We start from the raw sequence: 23,484 nt of genomic DNA, 5'->3' as shown, positions 1-23,484 counted from the left end.
AAATCCTCTCTTCTTCTGTCTGATGTTTTTCAAAATATTTCTAAGAGAAGTAACATAATTTGGCAAATCAGGTATGTATTAGGCTGTAGTGCATGGAATCTTTAATATCAAAATTTGTATTTTCGCCTTGGTAATGTGCAGTGAAGGACTTCAGGAATGGAATGATTACTCTACCACATGGTGATGAAGCTCTGTTCACCCAAAAAATAAGATACTGGTAGCTGAAAGTTATCCCTTCTGCCTTTATATGGTGTGCTATTTCAAGTTTTGCAGGCCTGATTGTGTGGCTTGTGCTTTTCCCATTGTGACAGCAAAATGACCTGGCACAATTGGAACATTGCTCATTAGAGCTGGGCTCTGAGCAGGGCTAACCCAGCCTCTCTTCCAGTTCTTTTGAAAATGGGGTAGATATGCGAGAGATATTTTTTTATCTATGTTTGAAATTATTATTTTATTTATCCAATGAAGAAATCCCTTCTCCAAGCTTACCAAAGGATACTGGTAGCCTCTTCACTGGTCTCTGGTTCCTGGCCTGAATGTGAAGGTGCAAGGGGAAAAATAGGGCTGCACTAGGGCCACACTACCTGCAGTAGAATCTGTGATGTTGAGGAGTGGTCCTGTACTTTCCTTTGTGGTTTGTGATCCCTGTTCCTTTGTGACTCGAAATTTTGTTCTTCTCTATTCTGTGTAAAGAAACAGATGGTCTACTCTGCAAAACAGTGCCATTAAGTCATACTTCATCTTCAAGATTGCAGATACTGGCCTGCATTTAGCAGAAAAAGAGCTCCCATCAGGTTTGGCACAAAGATTTCCATTTAGTGCCTCTCTGGAGTTGAAGATTGATATGTAGGTTCCAAAAAAATTATCTTACTTACAGTCCAGTAAACCAAAGTGCTATTCCTGTAAAGCACTGGGGTCTAAATGTAAATTAGTCTTTTTTATGTGTGCTTTATTTCTTGTGGATTTATGAGCAAAATTGAAAATAGAGATTTTTCTTTGTTTTAGTGTTGGCCGATACACCCAGTTTTAAGATAATGGTGCATTGGAGTATAATCAAAATAGGTGTCTAAAGAACTAGATTGCTTCATGTTTCTTAGGGATATTTTTTTGTGAAAGAGGAGATTTCTGGGTTTGAGTGTTTTGCAGTTCCTACCCCACCCTTCTAAAAGATACATACACTCTCCCTCTTCAGTTTCGAGAAACACCCCCAGGGCATCCTTTTTATTTGAATTGATTTTCTGGTTGTTTATCTTTTTCAATCTGGTCATGAAAAGCACATCTGGTTCCTATTTTAATCAGTATTCCAGTGGGAGCAACATCATATTATAGAAGGCTAACAATGCTAAAATAATAATCCGTAATGATGCAACTTCTGGTAATTTAAAACTGTTTTATCCACTGTTTGTAGAAGTGTGTTAATGATGTTGGCCAACTGATCTCTTTGTAGATTAAACTCACCCTGGGTCCTCATAACAGAGAATATCTGACATCCACCTAGGCAGACCCTTGGAACTGTCAGCAATTCCTGAAGTGTCTGAGCATTTCAGTACTTACAGAAAGTGCAAAACTGACATTTGTGCAAACTGATCACTTGACAAAGAGGTTGAGTAAAACAACCCCAGTGCTGGTTTAGATGTAAACTGCTTCTGCCTTTTATTTGACATCATTCTGCCTCTGGAGGTGACAGAGCTGGAGGGCTCGCTCTTGTTTTTGTTCACTTTGTTAGCTGAAGCAACACTCAGCATATATGGTAAGACTGCCAGAAGGTGACAGTGGTTATTTTATTACAAAGCTGTGTGCTAACAGATAAACTGAGATGGGTTGCCAAATAGCCTTCAAGTGGTAGGACTACTTTTCTGTATTTCCTGTCCTGGTTTAAACCAGCAACAAATAGGAGAGACTTCTACTGCTTCTCTAACTAATGCATATTTAGCAATTATGTAAAAGTGAAACTTTTTTAATTTCTTCATGAATGGTACAAGAAAGCAGCCACCCCCAATACTTTTGCTAAGATTTTGTTGAAGGGGGGACCTCTCAGTCATGTTCATAACTGTATTGCCACTTTTTAGTGTATCATTCTGATGCCATCTCCAGACTAGAATTCCACATGATAACAGAATAAACTGAAGAGGCTGTCCTTTAAAAATAGCTTTGAGAGTTGGGGAGAACATACTCCTATTTGTTGAGAAAGAACCCTCTGTTAACAGAGCTATCTCAAAATTACATTCAGCCTTCCAAATATTTTTTGGAACTGTCTCTTTGATATACACCTGCTTCTACCTTGGCTCTTCTGCAACATCTCTCAATGAAGCAGGTTGTAGCATATCTGAAATTGGGAGGTCAAATTTAATACTGGTATGATCAAGTTCTTGACAGGATGATGGAGTTATACATTAATTATTTTAGAGTCTAAATTTACAAGTTGATGCTTGTGACCTTCTTTCTCCTCTACTCTGGTGTTAGGAAGAGCTAAAGTCCAAAATGAAAAAAACCATTAAAATTTTGCAAAATCAGTTTTTAGATGGGTTATGTTTTAGAGAACAGTAACTGCAGTCACTGTTAGTGGATCCTCCTAAAGGTCTGTGTTCTTGGTAAGAGAGTATGGAGAAGGCATACAAGTGAACCTCAGCAGCAGGGTTTTCTACTTCTCTGAGAAACTCTGCTCTTAATTTATCCATTTACTTTCCTGTCTTAAGACAACTGATTAGTATCTTAACACTTCCATGGTTTTATTCTGTGCAATAAAACAAGCCATTTTCCTCACAGTTCTAAGAGAATAAATTATAAAACATTAGAGCAAAGCAATGCAAATTTCAGAGGAGCTATGCTTTTGAAACTCTCTGTCTGAACTTCTGTAAATAATCTATGCTCAAGGTCAGAATATCAGGTCAGGGATATCCAATGACTGCACACTAAAGCAGGGGAGCTGCAATATCTCTCATCACTGAAGTTTTTGGTTTGCATTTTTAAATAAACCAGGAACAAGTGCAGGGTATATATAGTATCACAACCTTATGGTGGTAGAAGAAATCTCTTGAATAATTTTATTCCAGCATCTTGAATCCTGGTGTTGGTTTAACTGGTGAAATGTTGTATTTTCAGCTACCCATTTACAAGAGAGATTCTCCAGAAGATTATCAAGTGATGTTCCTTGCTCTCATTTGAACTGATGTGACATTCCTGGTTGCTTTTGTGAGCTGGATTTTGTTATTTGTTTTACTTTTTTCCTGTTTTGACACTATATAATTTCAGAATATAATCTGTATTTTTAAAACTACTTTCACCTTTAGAATGTTTCATTTTCAAAGGACTTTCATGCGTCAAAAATATTTTTTTCCTACTGAAGGAGGGGGTGGATAACACTGTCCTGTCCCTTTGGCACATTTGGGTTTCCCTAGTAGCCAATTTTAAGCTGTGGATAGTGAAACAAGTTTCCAATCTGAGTTGGTCTTCAAGTTGTAGATGGTGTGCAATGTTTCTGATGTTGAAATTGTATCCTGAATACAAACCAAATTTGTCTTTCCACATCCTTAGTTTAATTTCTTGTGATCTAACTTTAAGTACCTCCTCTAGTGTATTTATCATATGCATCACAATTTAAGTTCATGTAAATGTTTTCGGGATACTTGGGAAATAATTCTGTAAATAATGAAAGGGAAATAAAGTTTCCTATATGTAGATACATGATTTCTGATATTGGGAGGTTTTCTTCAGAAAAAGTTTCCTGGCTGCATACCAAGAGGCATATGCAAGCAACAGGCATTCTGAAGAAATGACAAAGTCCTTGTAACTTGATGTCATAGCTGGGGAAGGTGAGGTATAGAGAGGAGATGTCACTTTTTCCATGGCTGTGAGATCGTGTAGCCACAGATCTTGGAGTTAAGTGCAGGTGGCCCCACCGCAGGAGCTTTCAGAATGAGATCAGTGCTTGGGCTGTATCTCAAGTGTGCATTTTGCTTTCTGGTTTTCCCCTCTTGTCATCAGATTTTTCCTTTTCTTGGTACTATTTACAGAAGAACATATCTGTTCAATTTCCTATGCACATGTAGTAAGGACAGTATATAAATTGTTAAATAAAACACATTCCTAGAATGGAGTAAAGGCTCAGAAGGTTATGAAGTCATGGAACTTCTGTAACTTTTGGAACTGCTTTTATATCCCAACTCACCCCCAATATATTGCTCAGCTGGTTGCACCTCAAGCATGTAGTTTTTCTTAATTCTTGACTTCATTGTCAGAACAGATGCTCTTTTTGCCAATTTTTTTCAGAATACTTTTCCCTCCTTTTCTCCCCATGAAAATCATTAGTTCCACCTTTTATTTTGAAAGATGCTACTGTCTTGTTTATGGAAGCCAGTTCAATTTTTCCTTTGGCTCAAGAAGTGTTTGGTTTCCTAAAATTGTTCTTTCTGTGTGCATGGTGCCAATTTGCAGTTTTGCTGAATAAATGAGTAAATAATTTGTATGGTAAGTAGAAGAAATACTAAAAGAAATATTTAGTGTGAACTCACTTTCTCCGAGTAGATACTGTGAAATACAAATTTAGGGTTAGTTTATAAAGCAAAATTTCTCATTTTCTTAGTGGGTAATCTATTAATAAATTAGAGACATAATACAGCCTTTTCTGTTTTGTTGGTTTTCTTTCACTTCCTACAAGAGGATAGTGGATCACATAATTCCTCTATTCTGAAACAGAAAACCCACCTGACTTCAATGATCTTCCTTAGAAACTGATGGTGTGATAAAGTCACTCTATTTAACATTCAATATTTTAAGATAAGAATATTAAGGGCAGCTTTATTGTACAAAATGAAAGCAGATAAATTATCTCTGCTTTATCAAAGCTTTACACGTTCTAGAAACAGATGCTTTTTTAAACCAATACAAAATTCCTAGATATTAACTTTTCAAACAATAACAGCTGTTAGAAATCAATCCCTTTTGATTAACTACTCTTGGAATAGGCCAGATTTGTTTTAAAATTAAACACTATCACAAAATGATTTTCTAAAATCAATGTATAGATTTCATACTTAGTCCAAGGAAATTCATGTTAATTCAGAATTCATTGTATATTTAACCCATATTTCATAATAAGGGAAATCTTTTGTAGCCTAAGTTAAAATGTTACCTTTGCATTTCCTCACCATTTAAAGGCTGTGTAATGCAGCTTTCCTATTTAATTTTTATGATTGTTTGTTTTACTCTGTTCATGAGAGTGACAAGGGAATTAGGGCTGGCATGGATTCAGTCAGTTGTATTCCTTGATAGATTAAAATTTTCTGGCATCTTTTCGAAGAAATGTGTCAGTTTAGGAGTTTAACTTGCCTTTTTTTTCCCCATTGGTTTTTTTTATTGCAAACAAATAAATGTGTAAATTAAATATTAGGAGATAAGGTTTCAAGTTGTAGGAGAGTGCCTGGTGTTGCAGAGCTGGACTCTGACCTGATCCTCTGCCACATGCCAGTGTACACATGCAATGCCCTGGCCCACTGCACCTGTTCCAGCTTTTTGCTATTCTGAGAATACATTTGTGTGTGTGGCAACAAGGCTGCTTTTTAAATGGAGATGGATTTCTGGTGCCTCTGGGCAATAGTAACCAGTGTATTCTGAGACTGGGATAGCATCATGCTTTCCCAGTCATGATTCATCTTAAAGGAAAAAACTTAATGATTCTTCCTTCTTCTGATGCTACTGCAATTTTAGACTTAGGTTCTGGGAACTTGGATGTTCTAATCTATAAATTGAAGATACAGTTTAGTGAGCAGTACTAGAGAAAAGGAGCAAAGCCAAAATTATATTCTGTTTGTAACCCTCGTTCAAGACAGGGATTTCTATTAACCAAAACCAGCTTCCTGCATTTCAGGTGATCAAAAGCAAGATGCAGACTTACACAAGAAAGAGGAGGGTCTATGTTTAATTGTTCATCTTAGGAAGTACTGCAGTTCTGACTTTCCCCTCCAATTAGAAGCATCAATAGCTGCATGACTGCAGTAATGAAGTTGCTAATTGTCACTGCCAGAGATACTGTCATTTGCAGGGATGCAAATCTTTGCTGATTAACTTTAGTACAATGCTTCCCTTAACTTTGACACTGGAGACAAGTACAATCCGTATTTTATTTGACACATCATACTAGATTGAAGCACAGGAGCCAGTAATGTACCTACAGAAGTACATGCTATCTTTGCTCAGATGTTGAGTCTGTATCCAGAAAATAATAGAATCAAGTATGACTAAATTTGTGTTCAACTTGGATACTTCCTAAGAGGGCATATCTGTAATAAACTCTTCTTCTGGTTGTGGTCTTCTAAAAGCACTCAGACTGCTGTATTAGTGGCAATAATTATTAATGAAGGATTAAGAATTATAAATTATCATCTGGGATTCAAGCAGACAGGGAGAAAAAAGCAGTTTTTCCTTTAATGTGCAAGAAATACAGAAGTGTGGAAAATCTGGTATTATATGTTGGCACTTTCAGGAAAGAAACATTAAGTACGTAGTTTTAGGTATTTGCACTAAGAAAAGTAGATTTCAGAAAGATTTTACTTCCAGTTACTGCACCATTTCTTCTCTGCTTCCATCTTCAAAATTTGGGGAATGTATTAAAGTGTTACCAGGTTCTCATCACCTGATAGTTGTTCATTCAAAATTACTGTAATAATTAGAAACAGAATCTTAGCTCCTTCCTTTTTCTAAGCCTCAAATAGCCTCAGAGAACAGAAAGGCCTTGGAGTGTTTCATAATTTAATGAAAAAATGGAAGCAAGCTGAATTCCTAAAGCCTCTTGGAAGTTGCTCTTTCAATCAAAAGTCTCTTGAAATCTGAGTGGCAGTAATGGGGAACAGAATTTCTGTACCTGTTTTTTGAGGTGTGGTTTTTTTATGTATGGATGTTCAAATGACCAAGATATCACTGCCCACTTTCCAAGACTCCCATATAAAAACTTTTGCCACCATGTTAAAAATTTGTCAACTTTCTCTTGCCAGTACTTTTCCTACTATTAGTCAGAAGGTTACATGCAGTATTTAATCAGAAAGAAAGAAACAATACACATATCTTCTGCTTCTTTTATTCTTCTATCATGCAAAAATATGCAATGCACTTTATATAGATTACTTCATGGCCAAGAAAAAAGAGCCAATTTATTTTCTAAATTTTTGTATTTGGACTTATCCCATTTCTGTACCCTAACATTGCTGCTCTAGATGGTTGAAATATTTTCTTAGTACCTCCCAAGCTGAAAACAAAGAGAGAACTTTTTTCCTGCCAGCATGCAAGTGCTGCTTGGAGAGGTTCTGGAAGCATTCATCCACCGTGTAATCTCTCTGACAGTGCACACACTGCTGGTGGAATTTCCTAGATAGGCATGCAACACTCATTTGCCTCATCTCATCAAAGGAGCAGGGGAACTTGACCCAAAACTGTCATACTTTTTTGACTAGGTAATTATAAATAAAGCCTCACTTTCAGTTGTTAATAATTCCTCATTTCTTACTTTCATTTGTGGTTATTTCATGGCATGCTGCAATAACTAATGACAGCCTAGGTACTCTGGTTTTTAAATCAAAAACATTTTTAAGAGTTAAATGCTTTCATTTAAGTTGGAAAAATCCCAGCAGAGTAAAAGCTTATATAGTACAATTTGTGCATGATACTAGAGCAGACTCAGAGTTCATTCTGAGTTTCTGCATGCTAAGCATCTACTGAAATCAATGACAGCTGCATGTGAAGAGATATTGCAGAACCCATCCACAGCTTAACGATAAATAAATAGTAAGTATGAGATAATCGGACTCTAAGTAGAAAATTTTGATTCAGAATTTGGGGTGAAATTGTACCTAGACTTCCATATGAGTTTCTAAAGTATGAGTTTACTCCTGAATGTGTCTTGTGCAAGGGGATCAGGTGCTTATCTTGAGCAGTTTGCTCATGTGGCTTTTCCTCTACACCTTCAGTTTATAAGTCTGTTTTTGAAATCAGCTCTTCGTACATATGAGATATTTTCAACAAATTCCTTGGAAAATTTATTGTAGCAGAAGTGATATTGTTTCCAGCTGTTTCTATCCAGAACTGATATTAAATACTGGAAGATAAGACAACCAGACCACTTTCTCTATCAGACTTTGACACCAGGTCATGGAAATTAATAATGTTCAAAATGTATCTCAGATTGAAGCTGGAAAGGCCAGTCAGAGATATCAACCAGCAGCAGATGTTAAAGCCACACTCTGATCCAATTATTACCTTGCACTGCAAAGGAGGCAAAATCTTCTGGAGGTCAGTCACAAGGTCTGCTCTGTCTGGGTGGCCTGCATGTCTCCTCTGCAGCTCATGTAGTCCACATATCACTCAAGATGCTTTCAGGTCCCTCAGATAGAAACTCATTTCGTTCCTTCCCACCTCACATTAGGATATTGGTGAGATAAGATGTGGGTAAGGTATCAAGAAAGAGTTAATACTATCAGATTTGTTTCAAGTTTTTACTCTGTCAAATTTTGTTAGGTGATAATATAGCTGTAAGTCAAGTTTCCATACTAGTTCCTAATTGTGTGTGGGAGATAACCCTAAGGGTGATAGATAAGTGACAGTGTTGAAAGCACAGGAACTCTCAATTGCTTGTTCCCTGAAAGCAGCCAGTTTAAAGTACTGAATGGCAACTACGAACTTAAGGTGCACCTCTAGTTTTTGCTGGTATTTCTGGTGTGATGAAAATTCCAACAGCCCCTAATATGTGTCTGCTTAGACATTTGATCATGAAGGAAGGAGTAAGTTTTGCTCATATGCAGCAGATAATTTGCAGTGCTCTCTGAAGACTTCAGACTTAAAGAACCTTGTTCCTGAAACCACTCTGCAATTGAGAGCAGGGCAGTAGCTGTGCCACTGAGATGAAGCACACCTAAAGCAGCCTGCTCTGAAAGATTTCCCACACTTGCTGGGAGGCAGAATTATTTTTTTTTTCAAGGATCAAGGCGATCACTGAACTCCAGGTGATTTTTACTTATTATGTGTGGTACAGTAAAATTTGGCTTCTAAGAAACAAAGTAATTGAAGGGAGAATAAATCCTTCTGTTGATAGCAACAATATTGGGTGTGTAGAGGCAGAAGTCTGAGCAGCAGGAAGACATTACACTGCAGTAGCTGGCTTGCACAGAACATTCTGATGCTTATTGAGTTACTTGTGGATTGAAAGTACCTGAATGCCAGGTAACACCTTGACCTATCTGTAGAATGAGTGATTTTTATCTGGCTAAAAGGTGTAAAATCATCTCTCAGAAAAGTATAGTCTAACATCAAAATATTTGATAGAAGTTTTATTAAAAGTTTTTTTTCTAGTATAAGAACTCAGAAATGTTAACTTCAGAAAATGGAAATTCTTCTCTATTAGTTTGGGATTATTAAATGAGCAGAATTGGGAAAAGAAACCTGTAATGAGAGAACAACTTTTCCTTTGCAAGACATCTTAATATACAAAAGTCTTCAGCTCTCTATAGCAAGATTTCATGTATTACAAGAAGTCCTCTGATTATTCCCTAATTTTCAAACAAGCAAGATACCAGAATATCAGATTAAACCAAAACAAAAGAAAAATGGCTCTTCATGCAACATTATTAAGCACCAAAGGACACTGTAGATATTACATTTTTAAAAGTTCCAAAGATTACTGAAGTAGATTGAAGAAACTTGTACAGAGCTGTTAAATAGAGACACTACCTCTGGTTCCTGAGCCACAAAATGCTTGTGGCCAAGAGAGATTTCTGTGGAAATTGCAGTGTGTCCTAGCCATGTTCTTCCTTAGGCATCCGATGTTGGTCAGAGCTGGAAATTGGATCTTGCGCTCTGTGTACCTTTGGTTTGACCGAGTACAGCTATTCTGGTACTCTTCTGTTGTAACAGGAAACAATCCAGATCTGGTTTTTCTTTTTTTTGTTCTGCTCAGAGAAGTCAGATTTTCAAGTAGAGTAAAGCAGATGCAGCATTAAGATATCTGGTGACAGTCATACAAGATCTCAATTTGTTAATTTTGATTTTTAATGTCTTCTAATCTGCTGATGCGCAGACTTACTAATCTATAGATTCTACATTTTAGTAAGAAGGAACAGAGAACAAATTTTATTGGTTTTTAAATTATCTAGTTCCCCTCTTACTCAGAGCCTGCATGATTGGGCTCCATCAGCTTGTTTAGAAAACCATCTTTTTCTCTCTCTTTTTTTTTTTCTTAAGGGTTTGTGAAGATTCTGAGGAACTGAGTGGTATCTGATGGTTGACCAAGTTGTTCTTTTGCATTCAAACTCTGTGAGAATGATGTGTTGGTTATGTTGCAAAATATCTTTCTATCATTGGTCTCTTCTTGAACACCGGATTTTGAATGTCCAGCCCCTGTTTGATGCTTTGTGGTTTACTTATCCTGCACTTATTCCCTTCAGTGCTGGACATCTTTCCCTTTAATATTTCTTGGGTCACTAGCTCTTACTTCTTTTAACAAATCAATGTTTCTCCAAGTCTCATAGGAGCTGCAATGTAAATAATTTCAAATAGGAGGAACAGGTGATAGGATGTTTGCATCATATTGAATTTTGTGTCCCTTACAGAGTAAGAAAAGAGAAGTTACCCTTTTTTTTTTAATGACAATAATTAAAGATTGTGAATCTTGATATAGTTAAACATGCTCTCATCTGTAGAACCCTTAACACTTGTTTAATTCTATTTGTGTAAATTATTTCATTAGCCCATCAGTACTACTATTTTCGAATTAATTTTTTTTCTATTGGGAAAGTGAGGAGTTAAAAAAGGTGCGTCTCCAAGCCTAGTCTATAACTATGGCCAGTTATGATGCAGAAAACCAGATTACTATTTCATTTACAAGGCTGTCATGCAAAAGAAACCATTTGTTTTGGGATGCCAAAAGAGTGCAGATACTTCCTGTGAAAGAGTAGTTTAAATTTCCAAAGCTGCTTTTACAGATTTTTTTTTTCTTTGCAAGGAAAGATCTTGTGAGAAGTAGTGGCTGCCTTTGGTTGAGTCTGTTCCATACTGGGCTACATGAATGAGGTATCTGTGTGAGGCAGTTGTTGCTGCTCACTTTAAAGCTGATCTGCTTTAATTTTTTTCTTTCTTTTCAGAATGGCTTTTGTCATCCTTAAGAGAACTTTGTAACCTTTTCACTAAGCAAACCAAATTTTTCTTCTCCTTTCATTCCACTTCCTTTTCCTTGTTAGGGGCTGAGTCCTGTTGAAAAGAAGGCACTAATTCCTTACCAGTAAGGGATAAAATGAAAGCCTGTGAGGCTTTTCTCTGTAGGATGACAAGTTGTAAAAATACAACTGTATGCTGAAAAGTGACTGTAGAGATGGCATCTTGGGAGTGAGTGGGGGAAGGTTATGTTTATTATCTGCTAATGACTTCCAGATCAAGTTTGCTCAGTTTGTGAGTATAAAAAAAAATCCACACTTTTTTAACTGCCTTCTCTGCAGACTCAATTTGAGATTTAAAAATCATGCTGTGCTAATTTTAATCCAAGTATTACTGCCAGTAATAAAAAGGTTCTTCAGGGTATATTGTGTCTTTAGTTAAACTGTTCATCACTGTACTGTAAGTGAATGTTAATGCTGTTGATGAGAAGCTTATCAAAATCAGGATTTGTCTTGTCCTGATTAGTCTTAATTAAGTCTTGCTTAACTAAGTCTTATTAACCCTTTTAATCACGTGTTTGTTATATTGGTTTCTGGACTTGTCTGCTGTGGAGGAATGTAAAAAGAGGAATAAACCTCAGAGCGATTATTTTTGTGTTGCACATAAGGATTGTTGGGTGAGGTCATAGGAATTATAAAGTAAATCCCATTGACATGCTGGCCACCTTGTTAAGTTCAAATTTCTCAAGGATTTGAGTATCTAGTGCTCATATATAACACAAATGAGAAATTTGTGGGAAAAGTCAGTATTTTAATTAAATCAAATGATGTAATTTGAAAAATGTCAGCTTTCAGACATGTAGGTCCTTCTTTAAATCCAAGTGGAATCATAATAATAATAACTGGAATGATGTTATCAGATAAACAGCCAGCAATCTGGAAAATGTTGGGGTGCATTTAAGTGTGGCCTTTGAGCTTGCTTTGTTGGCAGCACCACTGGGCTTGGTGGTTACAGTAAAGGAGAAAAGGGATGCCAGTGCTGATCTTGTACTCCTTTCTCTCTTTGACAGATATTCAGTGGTCCAAATTGTCCCTGTATCTTGTCAGCAAAGACCTTGTTAATGACTTGTCAGGCTGCAGGGCTCAGCCATGCTCTGAGATGTGACTCTTCCACTGCTCTTCTCACTAGAGTGGCAAACTGGGCTGGATGCTGCCTCTGGATTCTTCAAACTGGGCTGGACACTGCCTCTGTCTGTGTCTCTTAGCCTGGTACACTGGGATTCTTTCAGGATCAGGGGAGGAGGAAATGTTCATTTTCTCTGTCATACTTTTCTCATTTTGTTCCTGTCAGATGACTGGCACTCTTTGGTGACAGTAACTTTTCTTTAGCCTCATGTTGGTTACTGTTCCTGTTCCATTCTGTCCACTTTGTTTTTCCAGGGAGAGCACTGCTGCACAGCAGGAGAGCACTGCAAGGATTTGAGATCACTCCTGGTTTCTACAGGCAGTAAAGCTTGTCCTCAATACTCTGTCAGAGGGGTTCCTCATCTTGTTTCTGACATGAGGGTGTTTCCTCTTGAGCTGAACCCTACACCTATGACTTCTACATTTGTTACTCATGTTGAGTAGGCTTTGTCTGCCAGCTTGCTGCTGCACCTTTCCATGGAATTGGTGGTTTTTTGTGCATGTCACTTCTTCATGCAGTAGGAGATTTTTGTGGAGCACACAGATTCCAGATAATGTGTCTCCAAACCCCACATTGTGAGTACGGTTAGATTATAATTCCTTTTCAGTCAGGACATTATCCCTTTTCTTTCCTAAACTCACATTTTGGAGCCACAGTGTTTCTATGCTTATGGGTTTCAAAAAGTCCTGGGCTAGATCTGGAAACTCAGGCCTTTTCTAAGATCTTTCTAAGAATTCAAATTAACTGATTTGGAATTGCTTGGTACCTCCTTCCCCCTCTTGCTAATTTTCAGCAATCTGGAACATTGTTCTCACACGTATTCTTCTTGTGAGTATATAAATTGTTTTGAAGCCCTATGGGATAATTGTCATTGCTGGAAAACTTTTATTGAATGGTGTTTGTCTGCCAGCATCAGATCTTGAGGAGGTTATTTCATCTTGGCTTTCATTTCAGTTCTATTTTAGCAGTTCTTTGTCTTCAACTCCATCATCTTCTCTGTGCACTGAACTGCTGTGTTCAAAGACATTTTTTGAAATAAAATTCTTCATTTTGTGGTTCTTTTTCAATGATGTTATTTCTCATTTTAGGAGCTTTTGTATTTCTTTAAGGCAAATGAGACATGTTAGTGGTTATTTGTAATTCTTTTTTGTTCAGTGGATTTCCTGTTATGCAAAAATGTAAAGCTTTTCTCACTGTTCTTCCAAACTTTTGTTTTCCTGTCTTGATAGTTTTGTACATCTGTGTCTGCTTTATAACCTGTGGCTAAGATGTACTTGCCCAGTTAAGATCTGGCTTTATCCTCGTGGATGTCTGACAACTCACTGTAAAAACTGCAAGTTAGAACTTATGCTTGTTTGTTTAAAGACCTTCAAGAAGTGAACAACTTTTCTTTTCTTTAACAGCTTTTCTGAATGGACAAGAGGGTACTGATGATCTACATAAAATTGTCAGCATGTTGTGCTTGCATACCATGTGCCCAGTAATAATTCTATTCCTTTGTTACTGTAAAAAAAGAATCCAAGGGGAAGATTCAGAGCATTAGGCTTGCACAGGGGCCTGAGCACTGCACAAAGTGCCACGTTTGTTTATGGAGCACAGGAAAAATCATAGAATCACAGAATGGTTTGGGTTAAAAGCAGCCTGAAAGGTCATCCAGACCCAGCACCCTGCCATGGCAGGGACACTTCCCACCTGCTCAAAGCCCCATCCAGCCTGGCCTGGAACACTTCTGGGATGGGGCAGCCACAAACTCTCTGGGCAGCCTGTTCCAGTGCCTCACCATCCTCACAGAAAAGAGTTTCTTCCTGTTAGCTGATCCAAACCTGCTCTCTCAGTTTTAAGCCATTACCCCTTGTCCCATCACTTTGTGTCTTTCTAAAAGGTTCATCCCCACCTCTCCTGTAGCCCCTTTAGGTACTAAAAGGTTTTGGACACACCTCTGCTTTACAGTCGTTTTTCTCTTCATGGGCAGGTGAGGTGGGGACAGACAGACAGAGACACCCACCTTGAGAGACTGGATAAATACTGCTCTTTACCACCATGGAAATCCAGAATTCTTAATACCAGTCTGTCCAGGGATGGTCTTTACAAAACATCTGAAACAGATCCAAGTATCTGTGTTTTATTGCTAGTGTTTTAGTGGATCAAATAACCTTCTTAGCACCATTTTTCATTAACTAATTCATTAACTGGAGAGAAATCTCTTTGCATATCATTTTGTCTGGGAAGAAAAAAAGTGTGGAAAATGTACTAAGGGGAGATTTAGTTTATTAACATTTCACTGGAAGGGTGATGTGTATCCTAAAGTACCAAGAAAATGCTATGTATGATTTTTATATTTTTGTTAGAAGAGGATTCAATTTGCAAAAATCTATCTAAAGGTAGGAAATATATGGCAGATGAAGAAATAAGTGAATGGTGTGAACATGTAAATACTGTGCCAAAGGAATCCAAAGCAATACCAGAGGTTTGCTTTGCATACTTCTGAGGCTAAAAGGATCAGACCACGGGTAACATGCTAGCAAAAGCCGTGATTCTGTCAATATTTATAAATTATGTTATAAAATGCTTGACAGAATACAGAGGATTATGGGGGGAAACAACAATGCATGTAACTAAAGAAAAACTCAGCCACAAGTGTTTCTTTTCCCTACTGATCTGGCAGCTGCAGTAATATTAGGTGTGATATATTTAAAAACTAGACAGAACAGCCAGAGGTGAACTCATCGTTGAGTTTGTTGTGTAGGTTCTACCATCAGAGGTTTTGAACAGTGCTGCATTTATGTTGGACTTTTACAACTAGTATTTGTGCTGGGGTTTTTTTACATGCTTTACATGGGCCTTTTTCAGTTCTCCTTTCTTACATTTTTGATGCTTTCAGTGTTCATAAAAGGACAATGCTTTTTGGAGATAAGAATCAATTAGATTAAAGTAAGGGCATGATTGTAGTAAACTGCAGCTTAAAATGTGATACACTAGTTTAATTCTTGATAAAACTTCATCACACACTTCGATTTTTCTTAAATAGCTATGCACAAAAGTCAGCATTAATTTTTAAAATAACTCAAGCTTGCAGGTGTTTATGTTCCATGCCTATTGTTGTCTGCAGTTTTTCTGCTAGAAATGGAGAATGGTTTCCTGTAACACATTAGATCACTGCCATCAATCTTTGCCAGAAATTCTGATCCCTTCTTATACTGGTAACAGCATTAAGTAGTACAGCACTTCATTTTGGTGGAAAAGATCTTAGTTTAAAAAAACCTCAATACAAATATTTTGTAATATGAATGCAGAATTTCTTAGTCCCTTCTGCTAGTCTTCCCAGGTTGGTAATATCCTTTATTGACATCTCTCCCATTTTTACAGCCCTCTTGTATCAGCCCAGGGTTGAATGCACCTCTGTGCTCCTCAGAATTTGGTGGCCAAAGTCCTTCATCTCCTACTTTCTCCATGCCCACAATACTGACAGTGCTGTGTCATACCTCTTGACTTGAAGAGTAATTGTACTCAAATTTACAATCAACAATATACTGTTGGACTCCCTGACCAACCTGTATTGTGTTTAAAAACCTTTCTTCAGAAGTTTTTGCCAAGATGGTTTAAACCAGCTGGGGCAGGGAGGAGAAGAATGCATTACTCAAGTCTCACCCATTTATTTTGTTTCCTTTTTCTGCTATGCTCCACAATAGCTGGGACAGTTTTCTCTTTTCTAGACTGAGACAGACCACAGTAATGCAGACAATCTCAGCAAGTGGTTTGCCTAAAAGACAGAAACTTAAAAATACAGAAAAAAGGTTTGATTGGTTCCTCATCTTGTTATCCTTTAACCTAACATGTGATTTAAAATGTCTGAAGTGAGACTGTACTTCAGCTTGGTTACTTTATTTCTGTTAGATTTTTGGGGAATAAGGCTGAATGAGAAACATAAATCAAACCTCTGAGAATGTAATGAAACTCCTCTCATATCTGGATTCTAGCTTTATATATGGACGTGGTTCCATTATGGCCTTGAATTATACTCTTTGGATCCAAACATCTATAAATCTTGAGGAAGCTTAGAGTATTTTCTGAATTTGGATGTATTTCTATCTGGCATGTGTCCTTCTAAATGTAGAAAGGACTTATCTGTTGTGTGGTACAGATATTCAGAGCCCTTTGTTCTTTTTATCTTAAAACCAAGAGGTTTCACAAGCAAAGATTTGTTAATTAATTCAATTCTTTCCCTGACACACATAGAACTTCTTTAATAATGTTTCTGGAGGATTTAATGAAGACACTTGAGTTTCTCTGAAACCTTTTCTCAAGGGATTCTTACCATTTTGGTTTTCTGTATATTGAGGAGTTTGCACACAACACATTAAAGGAAAACCAGTTTGCCACTGCTTTTCAGCATATTCAGCATAGGGACGCCTCAGCTTGCTTGTAAAATCTCAGCAGCTTCTGTTACAACAGGACAGCCCTTATTCAGTGAATTCAGAGGTCAGTTTGTGTTATGGTAGTTTAACTTCACTGACTTCAACAAATTTCGCAACTTCATATAGAAGAGTGGAAAACTTTTTTTTTTCAACTTTCAGTGTGGCATTTTTATATTTGTCATTGTTTTTATGAACTTCACAAGGACAAATTGTAAAACTTGTTATTAGGCTGACTAATGGGATAAAAAGAAAATTTTAGACTTCTTGTGAAACTGATTATGTTTTTCTCAGCAGATTTTAGGTAACTATTCACATTATGAGCACAATTCTGTCTAAAAATAAGTTCTGTCCACTTCTTTATGGGTTTATTGAGAACAGAAATTTCCACACCATTCTCCCTTTAATGTGACCACAATGGGCAGTCATAATTTGTCCATTTATAAAAAAGAATAAAGTAGCAAATTGGCCACCATAAACTGTTAGTATATCCACTTTTGCTGACATGTTTATTGTAGTTTGCAATATGCATGATGTTGATTCTCAAAAATGTTCCATTTTCTTTTTTGAGAGTATGAGTTGTAAATTCATGAATCACAAAAATCAAGACTGCAATACAACTTAGGAGTTGGAAACAGCACATACCACTCATCTATGTCTTCCTCAAAACGTGGGGATGTTGAAATTTTTCATAGTTTTAATAAAAGCCTAAAACCTTCCATTCATTGTACAGCTGAAGCCAAGCAGGTCAGATAGTTTCTGTATTTATGCAATGAGCAAAAGGCAGCTAATGAGCATGTCAGGAAATGTTTAGAGAAAACCTAGAAAGGAACAAATATGTAAATTCCAGTACCCCACCTGAAACCTTATATAGCATAGAATCTCATAAAATAAACATATAACTTTGCCTAAAGTCTGAAAGTATTTTAATGTTTTGTTTTCATGGTATGTTTCAAAGGAAACGAACTTGACTCCAAAAAACACATCTAGGAATTAAAGATGGCCCCTAATGAACAGACAAAGGAATGAAAAAAGCAGAAGCCTTTGCAGCCTTAAAAGTAGAGTTCAAAATATCATCCCTCTTACAAAATATTTCCTGAAAATAGGCTTGTGGAGCACAAAAGTAAATTCTGGAAACGCGAGAACTATGAAAGCAAGTCCAGTAGTCGGCACTTTCAAAAATAAATAAAACCATCAGGCAACAACTGTATGCTAATTGCATTTAAGAAATAAAAGACCACCTACATAGAAATAAAATAAATCTCATTAGTGGAGCTAAAGCAGATAGTTGGGATTCAAACTCTGCTAACCAAAACCTTTAGGCTCACCAGAAGGGCTTATGAAGTCACTGCCATTTTCCTTGGGCTGGGCAGAGCAGTGCAAACCCCTGTGCCCCTCGGTGCAGCTCTGGTGGCTGCTGTGCATTTCCTGGCACTCACTTTCAGAGCAGCCAACCCAGCTGCTCTTGCTGAATGAGCACAGCATAGGCAGGGAGAAAGGAGGCACCCAGGGCACTGTGTGCAAGGGGCTGAGAGCTGGGGGCGGCACTAAGAAATCCCGCAAATCGTGAGTGTTGTTCCGTCCAAAAAATTTTATTTCTTTAACCATTTAATTTGTCTTATGAAAAATCAGCTTTAGGAAGGCATACCACTGCAATCTTATAACCAAGAAAGCTAAGCATTTTATGACTTTCGGGCAGGACAATAAATTTTGAAGGTTTTCAGTAACAATAGTGAAAGGCCTGTAGGTCCATCTCCTGAAGCAGCTCCCAGAAACCATCCTATTCCCTCTAGAGGAAGTATTGAAAATCATTTGCAGCCAGTGACCCCTCTCTCCCCGCTGGCCATCATCGGGTTATAGATCTTCAGAAACAAAAGCTGCCCAGGCCTTCACTCGCTCTCTCAAATGCTCTTCTGAAAATAAATGAAAAAAATAAAATAATTTTTAAAATCAAGGCTATTCAAAGCTCCTCATCTATTTTGCAGCTGACATAATTAGATTGGCTGTGGAAAGATTGCAGAGGAATTTGACTGGATCTATTTGCAGGGCCAAGGCCTGACCATAACCAACTTGAAAGAAGACCAATAGGTATTTTTTCCATGACCTTTAACCCTTTGTCCCCAAATTTTTTCATTCACAGTTAGTATTTGGCTCTGACTAAGTTTATGATTCAGCTGTGGAGCTTTAAACTTAATCTGACAGAAGTTCTGTAAATCCTTGCTAGACGTTTTTAGTTCTGATTCTAGCTCCTGTTTTTGGTTAGATTTTAATTCAGCTATGGAAGTTAGAGCTTTATGTTCCTAAATAAAATTAGGTTCAGCCCTTCATAAAAAAACTTTTTATTCATGGAGCTGCTATAGATGTTTAAAAGTGGTGCTCTGATTTTTTAATTCTTTTTTCCTCAAGTACAGGGTCTTGTCTGAATTATTTTCTACATGGAAGCCTGAAAAGGAAGGAGACAGGAAATAATGTTCCCAGGGAGAAAGTCAGTAGAAAATGCTTCAGCATTTAATCAGAACAATTTAATTCTGTTGATAATTGATCTGTAGAACACAATTTAGAAATCCTGCTCAATGTTAGGACAGCTCAGCCAACAAAAATAAATACATGTATTTGTCACATGAGGGACAGATAAGAAACCAGAAAATGTCTAACAACGTGAATAAAACCTTCCCCCATATGGAATTTGGCAAAAAAATAAGGTATTTAATAATATTCCTAAGGAATTGCTTTAAGAGCTCCATACAAATCTGCTTCAGTGTCCTTTGAAAAATTAATTTGGATTTAAAAAAAAGAACCCCACACATCTGGATTGATCATTGGCTGATAGAATAGAATTTTATTCCCACCCCAAATCACATACAGCTTGGCTGGAAAGAAGACAGCTGCTTGGGCACTAGTTGTGTTTCAGTCTGAAGTACATCTAATCTTTATTGAGTTATTTGATCCTCGTGTGCCAAGTGCAGAAAGTTGTGCTTTAGTGGAAAGATAATTTTTTTTATTTAAATGAGTACAGTAATTTCATGACTATAAGGCGCACCTCTGGGTTTCGAGCAACATTTTAGTCAAAAGGTTTAGGACACGACAGCAGTTCTCAAAATGCTTTAGACTTAAAATCCAATAAATATATCCAGTGCTTTTGTATGAATCCTCGTCAGTTTGTTGCTTCTATAGGAACAATGCTATTGGAAATCAATCTCAAGCATTTTAATGATCAATTAAGTCTGAAACCTCCTTAACGTCTTCTCATCTGAAGTTTAAACATTTTTTACTTATCTGCAGTTTTTCAATTACTAGGTCTGACACCTATGATGGATTTGGCCTGAGTGCCTTAAATTATTTGTGAGATTTGGGCACATTAGCTCTATGCTCAAACTCTCACTCTTTGGTATTGTATCGCTTGAACTGTTTGCAGGGAGTATGGGCTGGGTAAATCCACGTTATGCTGCAATCAGTGACCAAGCCTGCAGAGGCTTCAGGAGCTCCAGATAATGCTCACCCACAGGTCTAACTGGTCAAACAATCATAGGAGACCTGAGGAGAATCACATGCTAAAGAAGCAGAGGTTACCAAGTGGCAGGTCCAGCTCTGCCCTGCAGCCCAGGGCACGGGGAGGCTGCAGAGGTGGTTGGGCACTGCCAGCCCTCAGCACAGTGACAGCTGTCTCTGAAAACCTGGGGCTGCCAGGGGAGCCTGTGGTCTGGTGTGTCTGTCTCAGAAAATCTCAATTACTTGTGACACAAGTCCAAAAGAGATAAGATCAGTACCAGAATTAATCTCCTGCCTCTGTTTTATGAGATTGAATCTCAGAAGACCATTTGATGAAAGAACTACAGAGCTGAGGGAGGACAGATGTGTTGGCAGCATTGCTTGGCAGTGCTTCCTCTGCCAGTTCTCTGTGCTCTGGGAAAATCTGTCAAACAGGACTTATCACAGTGAGCAATTTGCAGTTAGTTTTACATTCCCACTGTAGTCCTTCTGCTTTGTGAACTAGTCTCTCTTATCAATACCTAGCCTTCAATCTCTACATTAATGTGCTGCATGATTCACAAGTTTCATGATATTGCCTTGCCAGTCCAGTTTCCATGTACTGGTACTTTTTAGTGTAAGTTCTTTTATAGAGTTTGTTTTTTTCTTGGTGAACCTTATAATGACAAGAATCAAGAAGCACTTCTTCAGTCCTGCCTAGAACAGCTATGATTTGCAAGGTATCTTTTTTAGAAGAGGATACTCTTGTGAATGTTGTGTATCTTTAACTGGATCTGGTTGGGATTTAGCACACAAATAAACTTCATAGTTAGCTGAAAATACAAATCTTTCACTTCACTGAAGCTGTAGTGCAGCAGTTGCTCCAACATATCAAGATGTTATTAAAGAGACACATGGACCTGGAGAGGAATTTCAGAAGGATTATACTGACTAAGTAGTCAGCAGTTGCTAAAATAAAAGTTGGCATTCAGATCATATTAACTAGAAACCAATATTCCCGAAAATGTTATGTAAGGAACTATTATATATTAGGTTGCCATATGTCCGTGTGTGTGCTGTGTCCAAGACATGCACAGTCGTGATCCCCTCCCAATGAGTGAATGGTAAAATTGCTCTCATGCTATTTCAGAGGATGAGCATGTTCCTGTGGACAGGGACACAGTCAGCAAATGCAGTGATGAAGACTTACATGTCAGTGGGATTACCATAATGCAGAGTATTAATATGGCACCAGGCAGTGATGCTGCACCCACATGTCTAACAGTGTCTCCATTCCAGATCCTTTTTGGAAATCTTTAGAGCCCATTTACTGCACACTAAGATTAAACTGGTGATTGAATGAATTACAGTCAGGCCTTAAGATAAAATTACACTCCATGGATAATCATAGCCTGTGCTAACCTTCAGGGGGTGCAGGGGGTAACAGTGACAAAGGATGAGGAAACGCCTGAGGCACTTAAAGGCAGAAGCAGAGAAGGCATTAATAGTAAGAGCAGTTGTTCTCTGGGTACCAAACCCTCTGAGCTGGAGGAGAGGAACAGGGATCAGAATGAAGCACTTGTAATCCCAGGGGAGATGGGCAGTGACTTCACTGCCACTTGACTTCAACACTTACCAGTCTCTGGGATGGATCCACCCAAGGGAACTGAGAGACCTGGTGGAAGTGCTCACCGAGCCACTTTCCATCACTGATGGGCAGTTTCACCTGAGGAGGTTTAGACTGGATATTTGGAAAAATGGCAAGGATTGTCAAACACTGGAGCAGGCTGCCCAGGGCAGTGGTGGAGTGTAGATGTGGCACTTGGGGACATGGTTTGTCAGTGCTGGCTCAATGGTCGGACTTGATGGTCTTAGAGGTCTTTTCCAACCTAAACAATTCCATGGTCTGATTTACCAATTAGTGTTACTCTAGTTATAGATTTTTAAAAGGTAGTCAGAAAAAGCTACTAAAAATACAGACCTGGAAAGTCTTGCTTAGGCAATATGCTCATGAGCTGCTGTTCCAGACTTAGAATTTTTCCTCAAAATCTTCTGTTTTATTGTTAGAGATACTACTAATACCTTTGCCTCTTATAATTCTCATGCTCTGATCATTGGGGAGTTTAATGATTATGTAGAAACATGTCTTTAAAGGTTTTAAAAAACAAGCAAGAAAACTAAAACAAAACACCTTTTCTTGTTTGTGTGTTTAAAAAGAAACATTTACTTCCTATATGTAGTCAGTAAATAAAAATGCCTGAGTATTTTATGCAAATAGTTTGAATTCTGTAGGTTTTTCCATGCAAGTTATGTCTAAATTTTACTGGGAAAGAGATTAATCAGAAGTTAAGAACTTTTGGTTTTATTCTTTTATACTATTTCCTTTTATATCTGGTTTCTTTTTATTTGTTTATGAGAATATGATTTATAAGATTCATTGTCAGAAAAGTTTTGAAATGCACTGCAGCCTGCGTGTTTTGGGGAAGATTCTATGACTTTGTGTGTCATGCTCAACTTAAAAAAGAAGAAGAAAAAAACTCCAAATATATTTTTATTCTGCTCATACGCTACTTACTGCTTCCATGAACCCAACTGAACTAAAGTTCTATGCAAATATCTTAATGAAAGGACTGGTACTTACAGTTTTCTATCCATTTTTATGACAGGATAATACATAGGAACTCACTGGAGTAAGTTCAGGATTGTATTTCATTAGTCAGTGGGTAACAAAGCAATGGCAATATTTTCTTCAAAATATCTATGGCTGTCTTAACCATTGTTGAAGATACCTGATTTTTACTTTTCAGGGTCCTCTGTTTATTTGAATGCACAGTATATCTACTGTATATCACAAAAGGGTTACAAGAAATTAAATTTCAAAGATGACAGTAGGGAATGTTTAAGATTAGCCCATTCTATAATTCTGCCAATTGTTCAGAACTGTTTTCCCTCTCCTTTGCTTTCCCCTTCTCACATGCATCCTTTTAACTGTCCTTCCTCCAAATCATCTTTTCGTTTCTCTGCCTTGTGCCCACAGCCCATCCTTTTCCTCTTGAGTGTTTGATTTACTTGACCCAAGCACTCTGTTCCACTTTTCCTGGTTGTCAGAAATAAGAGATCTTCTCTACTGATACTACTGCCATGACATTCCCCTCTGAGGTTCCTGAAAAGATCTGGTAGTTTGCATTGGCTGTTGTTCATCTGCTGTGCTCAGATTTGGCAGAGTCTTCTCAGAGAGTTAGGAGCCTCTGAGAATTTGGGTTTGGCCTGAATTAGCATGGGTAAT

This window comes from Catharus ustulatus, chromosome 12 (assembly GCF_009819885.2).
Source record: "Catharus ustulatus isolate bCatUst1 chromosome 12, bCatUst1.pri.v2, whole genome shotgun sequence".
Lineage (NCBI taxonomy): Eukaryota > Metazoa > Chordata > Aves > Passeriformes > Turdidae > Catharus > Catharus ustulatus.
This window is presented reverse-complemented; position numbering follows the sequence as displayed.